We start from the raw sequence: 14,318 nt of genomic DNA, 5'->3' as shown, positions 1-14,318 counted from the left end.
ACAGGCAGAGGGAGAAGCAGGCTCCATGCGAGGAGCCTGATGTGGGACTTGATCTGGAGTCTCCAGGATCACGCCCTCGGCCAAAGGCAGGCACTAAACCGCTTAGCCACCCCAGGATCCCCTCCCCCCAGTTTTATTGATATGTAATTGACATGCAGCACTGTATAAGTTAAGGTGTACAACATAATGATTTGACTTACTTATATTGTGAAACGTTACCCCAAAAGTTTAGTTAGCATCTGTCACATCATTATTTCTTTTCTGCTAGAAAATCTATGCATATCTATTGACATTAAAAAAGCCTATAGTAGCTGAGTGAAGTAAGTCAATCGGAGAAGGACAAACATTATATATTCTCATTCATTTGGGGAATATAAATAATAGTGAAAGGGAATATAAGGGAAGGGAAAAGAAATGTGTGGGAAATATCAGAAAGGGAGACAGAACATAAAGACTCCTAACTCTGGGAAACGAACTAGGGGTGGTGGAAGGGGAGGTGGGTGGGGGGTGGGGGTGAATGGGTGATGGGCACTGAGGGGGGCACTTGACGGGATGAGCACTGGGTGTTATTCTGTATGTTGGTAAATTGAACACCAATAAAAAATAAATTTATTAAAAAAAAGCCTATAATATATTTACTAAACAGTCTTCAGTATACTTTAGTATCACATGTTTAATGTGATAAGATGAAGAGATAGAACTGATGAACTTGCTCTTCCTGTTGTACTTACCTGGATAATTTTGACTAACTTGGCTTTTGTAACCTATATTTTTAGATTTGATTATGTGTGTGTGTGTGCGTGTGTATGTGTGGTATAATCAATTGATAAATCATTTATTGAATTAATATATTCAGTGGTATGTCAGATATAAAAGAAGTCTAAAATATGACTCTTGCTTTGAGTAAGCTTGCAGTATAAACAAATTCAAGCAATAAAAAAATGTTGAATTTTAGAGTACTTACTTCCGTTTCAACAAACGGCATCATATATGCCTTATATGATGATAGCTAAAATATACGGAGTATTATCTATAGGCCACATACTGTGTTAAAATGCTTCAAATACATTACATAATGTAACCCTTTACCTAATTTCTATGAGCTAGGTTTTATTATTTTTATTGTTACTATTTTATGACAATAAGGTACAGAGGTTGAGTAACTTGCCCAGTGTCACAGAACTACTAGATGTTGAAGTAATAATGTAAGCCAGGCGAAATGAGTCTTAAACACTGTACTAGGGAGCCTCTGTATATTATTTAGTAGGATTATAAATTTATTTTGAGATTTTGATGGAAAAGAATAAATAATCTTGGTATAGTACTCACTATAGTATTGGAGTTTATTTTTTTTTAATTTTTATTTATTTATGATTGTCACACACACAGAGAGAGAGAGAGAGAGGCAGAGACATAGGCAGAGGGAGAAGCAGGCTCCATACACCGGGAGCCTGACGTGGGATTCGATCCTGGGTCTCCAGGATCGTGCCCTGGGCTAAAGGCAGGTGCCAAACCGCTGCGCCACCCAGGGATCCCAATATTGGAATTTATAATAGAGTTTTATTCTTCAAAATATAGTTCAGGTCATATATGCATGTATATGTCACATTGTAATTCCATGCATGTTTATTTTTTTTGAGCATACCATTTTTTAAAAATTTAACTTCAATTTGCCAACATATAATATAACACCCAGTGCTCATCCCATCAAGTACCCTCCTCAGTGCCCATCACCCAGCTACCCCATCCCCTCACCCACCTCCCTTCCACAACCCTTTGTTTGTTTCCCAGAGTTAGGAGTCTCTCATGGTTTGTCTTCCTCTCTAGTGTTTCCCCTCAATTGCCCTTCTTTCCCTTATAATCCCTTTCATTATTTCTTATATCCCATGTATGAGTGAAACCAGATGATGATTGTCCTTCTCTGATTGACTTATTTCACTCAGAATGATAACCTCTAGTTCCATCCACATTGAAGCAAATGGTGGGTATTCGTCTTTTCTGATGGCTGAGTAATATACCATTATATATATATATATATGTACACACACACACACACACCACATCTTTATCCATTCATCTGTCAAAGGATATCTCAGCTCCTTCCACAAGTTTGCTCTGTGGACATTGCTGCTATGAACTTTGGGGTGCAGGTGTCCCATTGTTTGATTATATCTATATCTTTGGGGTAAATACCAATTAGTGCAATTGCTGGGTTGTAGGGTAGCTCTATTTTTAACTTCTTGAGGAATCTCCACACTGTTTTCCAGAGTGGCTGTACCAGTTTGCATTCCCACCAACGGTGCAAGAGGTTTCCTCCATGCATGTTTTATATTTGTTCAATCTTCGGTGCTTTGGAGTTTGGATCATTCAACAAATGTTTACTGAGCGCTTACTATGTGCCAGGCACCCTGTGGCCCTGGGGACATTGAAGATAGAGCAATGAACAAAACATAAATTCCTGTCAAAACAGAAATTTAAGGAGCTTACATTCTAGTGGAGGGAGAAAGACAATATTAAAAAAGTAAATTATGTAAGTTAGAGGATAAATGCTATGGAGAAAAATAAAGAGAATAGGGAACGCCCAGTGTTGGAGATGTGTGCAGTCTAAATAGAATGGTCAGGGAATGTGTCTTTGAGAAGATAATGTTGTTCAAACACTTGAAATAACAGCAAAGGAACCATGCAGATATGTGAAGAGGAGTGGTCCAGGCAGAGGGAGAGACCAAGGCAAAAGGCTCTAAGATGGAAATGAGCCAGGATATTCAAGGAACAGAGATGAGACCAGAATGGCTGGAGACAAGTGAGTGAGGAGGAAATAATAGGCGATAAAGTCATAAAGGTAACAGAAACCTGATCACATAGGAACTCAGATCATGTGAGGATTTTGGCTTTTATAAACTGTGAGTTGAGCAATGATTGGAACATTTTGTGTAGAGGAGTGATATGAGCTGACTTAAGTTTTAAAAGGATCACTTTGTTGCTGGGAATATATTGTGGAGGTGCAAAAGAGTGGAAGCAGAGTGACCACTTAAAACTCTCTTGTAAAAAAAAAAAAAAAACTCTCTTGTAATAATCCAGATTAGAGTTATTGGTGGCTTGGAGTAGCAATGGAGGTGGTCAGAAGTAGTTATAATCTGAATGTATTTGGAATAAGAACTAACAGGATTTTCTAACAGATTAGATTTGGAGGATGAAAGAAAGAAAGGAATTAAAGATGACTCCAGGATTCTGACCTGAGAAGCTATAAGGATATAGAGTTGCCAGTAAATCAGATGGGAAAGCCTTTGGAAGGAACAGGTTTGAGGAAATATCAGGAGCTCAGTTTTGGATGTGTTAAATTTGGCATGCATATTATATATTCAAATAGACATGTAGAATAGGCCAGAGAGAGGAGATAAAAATTTACCACTATGAGAGTATATAAATATGAGCATAGTACCTTATAGATCTCAATCTGTTATTTGTTCTATTTGAAACACTCTTTTTTGCATTCTTTGGTTAAGATAGTATGGACCGGATGATGTATGGAATTGTTGAATCACTACATTGTACACCTGAAACTAATGTAACACTGCATATTAACCATATTGAAATTAAAAATTTAAAAAAAGATAGAAAACTCATGAGCCAGTAGCTCAACCTAAGGTTTAGATACTAATAAAGGTAATCTTACATTTAAAAAAAAGTTAGTATGGAAAATATTTGTATTATGTTTAATTCTAAGTGATGAAAATAGAAATTTATTCTTTCATTAATCTTTTGGTCTGCCTGCAGTTTTATTCTGTACCAAGTACAGTCACATCTAGTCAGGAGAATAAAACCATGAAAAAGAATTCAGATAGGTGGGATTTAATTGAGGGAATTTGTTACACAGGAATTAGAAGGCTGAAAAAGAAAAAAAAAAAAAAAGAAGATGAGATAACCCAGATTAATAACTGTAGGGAGTAGTTTCCAGCCATAGGAGTAGAGGAACAAAATGGAGGAAATTGGGTTCCTTGGACTTTGGAACTTGGAAAATCTTACTACTGGGGCTTTGACTTGTGGGGAGAGGGTATGCTGTGAGACTTGTGCTCAGATCATGGAGGGAAACATGGCATGGCTTATGCTCTAATCGTGGAGAGAGTGTGGCCAGCTGGTATCTCTGAGGCAGCTGGCATTGGGAGTGCTAAAAGAAGCCATTGCTGGTGGGAATGTAAAATGGTGCAGCCATAAGTGTATTTTGCTGTTGGAGCGATGCTGACAGGAGCTAGAAAAAGGAAGTCTCTTTTCTCCTCCTCCTACCTTCTAATTTCCCACTAGTCCCTCTCATTGGCAGAATCGAATAGGAAGCCAGCTGGCAAGAGAGCCTGGGAAATATAGTGCCCCAGAATCACAGAGCAGAGAATTGAAGGGTGATGTGAGAGTCAAAAGACAATAAGTAAATAACTGGCACAGTACTGTGAATGTTGATATGAATAAAATTTTAAGACCTCATTCCACTGAAATGTTAAGGGGAACAGTTTCCATTGTAAGCCATAGTACTTTGGTTATTTGGTGTGATATATGTAATATTTGGTGTTGAAGGGGATTAAAACTGATTAATTATAAGAATAATTAGGTTTTCAAAACTTCTAAGCTATTTTCTGTCTCCATGTAAGAGATTAATTTATTCATTCAGCAAATGTTTATTGCATTTATCATATGCCAGGTACTATTCTTGCACTTAAAATATATTAGCGAATGCCACAAATAATTTTAGTTCTTATGGAGCTTATATTATAGAAGGGAGAGACAGATAACAATAAGCATAAGTAAGTAAATTATATAGTATATTAGAAGTTTATAAGTACTATAGAAAAAGAAAAATATATAGAGTAGGATAAGGCAAATTGATAGTGCAAGGAAGCAATTTTAAATAGGATAATCAGAATAGAACTCATAGAGAACATGACATTTGAGCAAAGACTTGTTGAAGAAGGTAAGGGAGTTAGTAGTAGGTGAGAAAAATGTTATTTTCCATTTTTTGATAATAGCCATCCTAATGGGTGTAGTGTTTTGTCTTATTGTGGTTTTGATTTGCATTTGCCTTGTGACTGATGATATTGAACATCTTTCCATACATTTATGGGTCATCTGTAGATGTTTGGAGAAGTGTCTCCTTAAATCCTTTGCCTATTTTTGAATTGAGTTATTTGTTGAGTGGTAGCAGTTTTCTGTATATTCTTGATATTAATCCCTTATCAGAAAAAGTTTTCTCCCATTCTGTGGGTTGTTTTTTCCCTGACTCGATAGTGTCCTTTGATGCACATAAGTTTTTTAATTTGACAAAGTCCAACTTATCTATTTTTCTCTTGTTGCCTGTGGTTTTGCAGAACATTCAAGAAATCATTACAAATCCAATGTCCTAAAGATTTCCCCTGTGTCTTCTAAGGATTTTATAGTTTTAGCTTTTAAGTTTAGGTCTTTGATCCATTTTGAGTTAATTTTTTTATGAATAGGGTAAAGTAAGGGTTCAAATCCCTTGTTTTGAAGATATCCAGTTTTCTTAGTATCATTTGTTGAAAAGACATCTGTTCACTTTTTATATAAACTTTCAAAGAACTTAGATATTGCAGAAAATAAGATTTATAGTTTTTAGTGATTATTTAATGCTCAGTACTCTTTTTGCTATATCTCTGTTGCCTATTATAATTTGTAGAATCATAATAGAAATACTAATTAATTAAGGATTATTTTGTTTCCAATAGACACTTTAATACTTCCTAGGAAAGTTACTTTTATGATGTCCATAGGCTTTATGTTTGTGTATGTATATTATCTTGAAGTACTAGACAACAATTTCTCTCTATGCTAATACTAGTGTTTAATTGGAAATATTGACTATTATTACTTTCCCATTCACGCTTTTATTATAAGCTCCTAGCATTTGTTAATCTCTCATTTTCATTTGGTAATGTGTCTAAGTGAAGGGTAAGATTGAAAGCTATATGTCAAGGTGATTTGTAGTTGTTTGGGATAATTATTGGAGAAAAACCCCATTCTTCACTGGGTCATTCTCTTACTCTTGCCTTGTGCTGTGGTTACATATTACTATCTGTGGTTGGGAGCCAGTCCTTTTCTTTAAAGGCCCCAAGGGAGAAAATGTGGTTGCATTCTGTACAATAACTGTGTGAATGGCTTGGGCTCCCAGTGGCATCATCAGGGATCTCAGTAGAGACTAAGCTCTCTCTTTGCCTATCATGAATCTGGTTTGATGTGAGGGGAAAGGACATTTAGAACATTGTTCTTTCCTCTGTTCTTATTTTCCTGAATATCGTTCTCATGCTGGGCCCAGTGGAAAACTGAATGTATAATTAGCCTGACAGTGATAATTTCAATAAAAAAGATAATACAAAGTACTTCAAAGTAAGAATTTTACTCCTGTTTCAGCAACAAAGCAAAACCAAAATCAGAACACACTTAAAAGCAAAATATGTTTCAGCAAAATCCAAGTTATATACCTTAAATCTAGTCTGAGGAAGTGGACTGAGATTCAGATTGCCCCCCCCCCTTTTTTTTAATTACACTTGAATAAACTTTACTTGGATGAACTAGTTGTTGCCTCAAACTTCTGACTTCTGCACCATGTATATCAGCAGGCATATTCACAGGAGTTATTCATTATTAATGTTTGTTGCCCCAGTAGAGCCAACTCACCTTGATAAAAGCTTGAAGGTTCTTTAATGGTTTTATGCTCTGACACTTGTCCTATGATTTTTGTATTTGGGTTACAAATTTGGTACCTGACTTTGTTAGGTACAGAAAAGAAATAAAAGAACTAGATAGACTTGTAAATTGTGACACTGATTTGCATAAGAAATACTTCAATGTTTAAGTTTGAGTACTACATTTGCCTAGTAAATTTGTATACATCTCAATGCAGAAAGAAAATAGCCATGGATTATCAATTAATTTGTTCTCTGTGACAGCTGTTGAATAGCAAAAGTGTGGGATTTAGACCTAGGTATAAAGCTTTGTTCCCCAGTTTACTTGCAGTATTCTTAATCAGTTTCTCATCAATAAACTGGGGCTAATATTATTATACCTATCATAGACTTGGAAGGATTAAATGAGATATCACTTGTGTCTTTTTCTACTTGAAATAGTTCTTCATAGTATAAAAAGCATTCTGTTTGTGTGATTTAATTTAATTGTTGTAGATAATTCTGTAATTCATTCCCTTTTTAGGATGTCAGGATGTAAGAAGAATAGGAGTCCTTTCTAACCAGTCCCCAGCAGCTGATTAAACACTGTATGGGAGAACTGGGAAATATGAAAGATGGCAAATGAAATCCTGGCAGAGAGAGCAGTCTAATCCCAAAGGACATTTTCAACAATAGCCTGGGCCCTCTGCCTAGTACTTAGAGGGGCCTATGGTAAGACACTCCTGCCCCTCACTGTACCATTCCCAGAATCTTATTCGTTAATGCTTGGCTTTATTAATAAAGTCATGACCACTTGTTCGGCACTGCATATGGTTGGTTGTGATTTCCAGCTGCCCTTTGGGCTAAAGTGTAAACAGTGAGTAGATTGTTATGTTCTTCTATTAAGCTTAAAGCTGTGATCTCATGTCTGTACCACATATGTCTGCAACCAGAAATATATCCCTTTCCTGATCTCAGGGAAGAGAAGCAGCACTGTGTCTGAAAAGAATCTGAATTCATTAGTCTAAGGGCTTTTTGGTTTTCTTTTTGCTGAAACCAAAGAACAAAATAAAGCATATAAAGTCATGAACATCATCAATAGGATGTCAGCATGACACCAAACAGCATAATATATTGTCAAGATGAACGTTTAATCCGGTGACTGAAATTTCTATACATTTGGCGTTTTCATAGAAGACAGAAATGCAGGCAATAATCCAACAATCCACAATCACAAAGAGAGCCTCAGTGCAGTGGATTTGAAATAAGCACAACAGTTTGTCTGAGTGACTGAAAAAATACCCATTGATACGACTGGTTCCTAAACCCTGGCCCAATTGCTAATATGCTGGGTTAACTACCATCTAAATTTTTTGCTTTAATATGTTGATCAGGGATGCTGTTGTTGCTGGTGGTGGTGATTTTTTCTTTTAAAATCAGCTTCAAGTGCTTGTTATTACAGATGTTTCAGCTGTTCACATGGTATGAATGCTAGATAAAACCCTGACACTCTAAGCTTTGTAGAAGAGGAAATTCATAGTAACGATACCATTTTATACCATATGAGCAAGATGCTTTCAGGTATATATATGTAAGTATTTGTTAGATATTCTTCATAGAAGTTTTACAGTATACTGTACGCATTTTCAGAGGAGGTAACTTTAAGTTTGTTTAAGAATTTAAAGAACTTGCCAAGATCATGCTAAGTCTGGGTTTCTACCTCAGGTTGACTCTCAAGCTTTGGTCTTCTTGCCATGTCACATTGCTCCTGCCGCTTTCTAACTGATTTTACAAACAGTTTTCTAGCCTCTGAAATACACAGTAATCCTGAGTAATAATACTAATAATTAATTGTGCTACCCTACATTTGTGTGGTGCTTTATATTTTTCAAATTGATATTATGACCATTAGTTCATGTGTTCTACCTCTGAGTACCCTATGAGGCAATCAAGGTAAGTATTATTCTCCCTATTTTATAGATGAGTATAGTAACCCCAGAGAGGATAAGTGATTTTGCCTAATGTAAAATAATTTATTAATGACAGAACTAGAACAAGAGCTCAAGTCTCGTTGCTTGCAATTTAGTGCTCCTGTGCAATCTCTGAGTTCCCTAAGGAAGAAGTGCTTGCAGAGTAGATCAACTTGTTGGTGCAATAAAGAAAATTACCCTTAGCTAGGCTAGCAGGTAAAAAGTTTTCCTTTCCCTGAAAATGCAAGTCTTTGGGTCAACCAGTTAAGTTTTAGAAAAAACCCACCTGGTAAGGGCTCATCCTGTAAGCCCTGGATTGTGGATTGTTGGATGCTTTTTCCAGGGAAAAATATTGGGGTAAGGTTATTGTTGTGTACTGAGCTTAGCTAATTCCTGCTGGAGTCTTTAGCCAGAATCTTTATCCAGAAGCCGTTAAAGATTCTCTAGCCCAACGGAAGTAGGGAGATTCTGGAGAGAAGGAAAACGTTGGGTTTGAAAATAAAATTTCCTTATAGTATTATTGGTTGGGTAATGTGCCAGTAGCATTATATGCTAGGTATAGTTTCTGAGTATTTGTGGAAATTAAAACAAACAAACATGTAACAAATCCTTCATACTATCAGGGAATAAATGCAGAAGTAAACAAAGAGGCAGAGACTCACTGCTGGGAAACTGACTTTAAATAACTGAATAGTCCTTCAAAATAAAGTCTGAACTGGTTTCATCAAAATTATTAAGTGGGCTTAGGATAGTATTAGGTTAAGGTACAGTTCTTAGCTCTGCCACTTACTATTTGTGTAATCATAGGTAATTTATTTAATCATCTTGAGTTTCCATTTTGCCATCAATGATGTAGTGATTGCCTCTATTCACTTTAAAGCTTTTACTGAGGATGAAGCATCCTGGATGCTGAGGCTCTAACATGATACCTGTAGGTGCTCAAAGTATCCCTTTGCATGGGACATTTGCAATTTAAGATTTTTCTCTATTAGTGGAGCCATGCGATATCAGAAGTGGAAGAAATCTTGCATGTATTTTATTTTATTTTAATTAATTTATTTATTTGTTTATTTATTTATTTATTTTTTGCATGTATTTTAGTTTGGACTTAGAATGCAAGCTTCATGAGGGCAGGGGTTTTATTTTATTCACTGCTTTATCCCCAGAATCTAGAACAGGGCGAGGCATATGACATTTATATTGAATGAATTAATAAAAGAAGAATGGTAAGAAAAATAATACTTGGGTTAAGTAGAGCCTTCCTTATCTGGAACCATGTGTCTACATGTTAGACTGGCAACCTGCCAAAGCTTATGGGCATGTCTACAACTAGAGATGTCCCCAGGGATATCCACTGTGGGCATTATCACAGTGGCTGCCTCTACGGCAAAATGTCTGACTTACCATTTCTTACATATGAACGTTGAAAGAGTTTTATATGTTCAGTTCTGAGAAAGGGTAGATTTGCCCGTTGAGCTCTGTTGCCTTTACTTTGTGACATAGAGTTCTGCAGCCATAATAAACTCTAGATAGATCTGCCTGCTTTTTAATTTTCTTCCATTAGCTTCCCTATACTCCCCATCATACACAGAGCAAGCACATCATACAATGCTTTTGCATAATCATTTTATAGTTTCATTTCCTCTGGAGAACTTTGCTGTGCTATGTTAGAAAATTGCTTTGTTTTCAGGTTTCTAGAGTTTCTTTGGTTTTCCTTTGGCGTTTCCTTGAAGAGAGTCATGGTGCTTGTTTTTTCCTGTGTCTGTGACACCACTGTGGTTGTACTGTGTTTCAGAGATTGGTACGCTGTCCAGATCCTAGGAGGGAGGAGTAAAGGTGGGGAACATGGAGAAGGAAAGCAACCAGGAAGGCCTTTGCTCATTACTTCTTATTTTACATTGAAAGGGGGAGATGTATCAGTTCCTTCAAAGAGCAAAGAGAGATGAGACCTGTCATTCTTATACTTTAGTCATTGTCTATTTGAAAACACTAGTGCTTTTTTTTCTCTATAAAATGAGTCAGGCTCTTCTTTCCATTTTCTTCAAGAGAAAATCACATGATACAAAAAAGGAGCTTTATTTTAGAGGACCTGGATTTTAGGCCCCACTTCACCACGTCTTAGCTAAGTAACTGTGGAACATTATCTTCTGAGCCCTATTTGTATAGGCCAATTTTGTAGAGATGATAATATTACTGATTATACCAAGTTATTATATGAATTAAAAGAAATACTGCACAGTAAAGGGTTTCACAAATTGTGAATTATGAATTATACACAAACCTACATCACTTGCTTCTACTTTTCATCATCTCTAAATCATCAAGAATTTCTTGTTGCCCTTTTAAAGTAGAAATATATCTTGTATTTTTTTCCCTGCTTTTGCCAACAGCTTAATCAAGTTCAAAAGATTTGGAAATTAACATTCTGTTTTCCAATTTTTCCTTGGGACCTTCACCAGGCCATTTTTCTGACACTCTGAACAGCTGTTGTGTGTCAGTCCAGAGGTGGTTGCATTTCACTGGATCAAGATTACATGATTCTGGTGTAGAGTTGCAGGGTTTTTGCTAACAATGGTTGCTCACTCTGGAGGTATGCTATATAATTTGGTGTATTAATGAGAGGAAGTTTGTACAGATGCTTTATAAATCACAGAAACTTTGTGCGAAAATGGCACACTCTATTTTTTTTTAAAGAGAAATACTTCTCAATTTTCTTTTCTTCTTGTTTTCCCAGTAGCTTTGTATCTGCTGCTCAGGTTTTCTACTAAATACAGACAGACTCTCCTTTCCACAGCTCCTCTGAAACAGTGTTTATAGCAGTAGTAATGTGTGAGTTTTTAATTTTTTAAGGTGTGAGAGTTGTTTAATCTTAGAACATCTATGGAATGCAGGTAGTATTGTAATGTAGACAAGGGAATGCTGACTCTGGAATGAAACTGCAGGAGTTTGGATCCTGACTGCCACTTATTAACTGTGTGGCCTTGGACAAGTCATTTAACTTTTTTGTTCCTCAGTTTCCTCTGTAAAACAGGCATAATCATAGTATGACATCATTGATTGTTATGAGTATCTCTCTATCTATATATACATATATATACACATATACACACACACATATATAGTGTTAGCTGTTACTGTTGTTATTATTACTGAAAACTTCCCATTTTAAAAAATGTCCCATTTTTAAGGTATGCTGGAGCCAATCAATACATTACTAAGCCCTAATATATTTTTAGGACTCTGCCAGTTATCTTGGAGAATACAAATTGTATGACATGATTCTTCTCCTCTAGAGGCTTAGTTGAAAGTAATGTAAGGTACATTTGGATGCTACAAACTGCCTGAGGAAGCTGCTACTGGGCACTTTCATGGGTTGACTGACTGGGGACATAGAGCATAAAAAGAACAGGGAACTGACAAATACAAATTTGTCTTGACCAAGGTAAATGATGTACAAATCATTGCAATAGGAATGCAACAGTGGGCTGATATGTTCCTGAAAGTCTTCTGGAGGTGATAAGATATTAGCTAAGCCTTAAAGGTAGATTCTGGAAATGTAGAAAAGGGGAGGGATTTAGTGAGGGGGGAAGGAGTAAGGGGTGGGAATATATACATCATAATGTCATAGGAAAGGCACAGTCAGACAGGCTAGACTTAAAGCTCTGGTGCTGCCTCTTGCTGGTTTTGTGACCTAAGGTAAGTTACTTAATATCCCAGAGCCTCAGTTTTCTTCTTTAGGTTATTGTGGGTCTTTAAACCATCTAAAGCAGGTAGCATAGTTCTTGGCACATAGTCAGTATTCAGTAGGTCATATCACTGGGAAAAGAGTGTAAAAATTGAAAGCATGGGATTTAAACTCAGACAAAATTGGTTCAAGTCTTCTCTAGCACTTACTAGCATGATAAACAAATTACTCTAAGCTTCATTTAGCTCATCTGAAAACAGGCATGAATCAGTAGCTTCATTGCAGAGTTGGGATTTAATGAGGTCCTGAGAAACATCAATAATGAACATGGCACATAGTATGTACTCAATACACTTTCGGCATTGTTGCTTTTATTCATACAGCATCGTTTTCCTTTCTCCCAGATATTTCTTTTGTGATTATTCATATACTTTCATCTTTTCCTCCCCCTCACTGTTCATTTACCTTCTTCCAGCAGCATTTATCAGTGGTGGTCGGAGAGACTGAAAACAGAGACTGAAAGAATGTGGAGGTAGAAGGGAACTGGTCAGCACCAGTCAGCATCACATGTCCAGCAGAACACCAAGGACAAGATAAGAAAAAGGCAGTTAAGCATACGTAAATATGAATGACAGGAGCATAAATATATACACCACCTTCTGGAGACTCATTCTTAAGGCCATGGAGATTTTTTCTTAGGGAAATTCTGATCATGTTATTTCCTTGGTTAAGTTCCTTCAATAATTTTCTATCTCCCTGAGGATAAAAATCCAAACTACTTTGGATTGCATTTGAAATCCTTTCCAATCCTTTCCAATCTGTTGTTAGTCTGTCCTACTGGATCTTTTTCTTGTCTTTTCCACCATGCATCCCATATTTCAGCCATTTTGAAGTCCTTCTTTGAATGTGACCACATTCTGTTGTATCTTCTTGCCTTGCACATCCTAGAATGTCCACCAGACATTTCCACCAGATGAACTTCTACTTATTCTTCAGGACCCACTTAAATGGGATTTCTGTGATGCCTCTGATCCCTCCAAAATGAATTATTTACTCCTTCCTTTGGGCTTCCACAATATTTTGTATAGCTCTCTAGCACCTGGTCACTAATCATATCACCTTGCAATGACTTACATATTCCATACATATTTCTCATTAGCCTATTAACTATTATATAGTATATAAATACTTCGGATTTATATACCCTTGCATATTTGGCAGCCAGGATAGTACTTAACAACAGAGCAGGTAATCAGAAAATATTTCTAGGCTAAATGAAAGTTGTAGAAGGCATATGACTGACAACATCTCTGCTTCATTAGTCAATTTAGATTTCTCTTATTAGAATTGCCTTAGAGTCACAGATCATAGGATTTCAGTGTTGAGAATATACCTCATTTTACAGATAAAGAATTAAGGCTGGAGTGAGGGAACTTTCTTCTTTTGTCCTTCAGGCCAAACCGTGACTTTCACATTTTTTTCCTTTAGAACACAGTGGCAAACTACTACTTGAAAGGAAACTTATATTAAAATTCTTGCTGGTTTCCTACCTTCTTATGGCCTGTCTTCCAGATCATTTCTCCAAGTACTTCTCATTTAGGTGTTTTTTTCTGGAGGCAGTCATTTGGGCAAAGTTGATGCTTTGCCACTTGAATTGATGTGCATAAATAGATTTATGTTTTACTCCTCTTGTGTTCTGCTCAGTTGCTGGATACATGTTAAAACCAACTGGGTCTCCTCTTAGTTTCCCTGCTTCGTTTGCTATAGCACTCCTCTGTAGGTAGAACTGTTTTTACATGATAAAATCGAGGATTCTCATGTTTTTTAAGGTAAAATACATCTTTTATGATAAAACAATATAATGATTACTTTTGCCATTATGTAGTTTTGAGTCATCGGTGACAGAAGAATGGTGGGGAGGTTTTCCCCTTGTTATAGTTTTATTAGTAATATGCTAATGGCTAATGGTTTATCAAAATGGATTTCTTTGAAAAGAAAACT

At 36.4% G+C, this 14,318-nt stretch overlaps 1 protein-coding gene across 26 annotated transcripts in view; it reads left to right on the top strand.

The window, feature by feature from the left end:
* The window catches only part of SOX6 (SRY-box transcription factor 6), a 665,863-nt gene that overhangs the window by 284,760 nt on the left and 366,785 nt on the right, over positions 1–14,318 (top strand). The window contains exon 1 of one of the 26 annotated variants that reach the window (XM_035703782.2): positions 7,257–7,394. The exons of the other annotated variants lie outside the window; for them this stretch is intronic. The gene's annotated coding sequence lies outside the window, so the exon portion shown is untranslated. Of the gene's footprint in view, positions 1–7,256; positions 7,395–14,318 lie in introns of those variants that run through there. 26 annotated transcript variants of the gene reach the window in all.

The sequence above is a fragment of the Canis lupus genome, chromosome 21 (assembly GCF_003254725.2).
Source record: "Canis lupus dingo isolate Sandy chromosome 21, ASM325472v2, whole genome shotgun sequence".
Taxonomy (NCBI): domain Eukaryota; kingdom Metazoa; phylum Chordata; class Mammalia; order Carnivora; family Canidae; genus Canis; species Canis lupus.
This window is presented reverse-complemented; position numbering and strand designations above follow the sequence as displayed.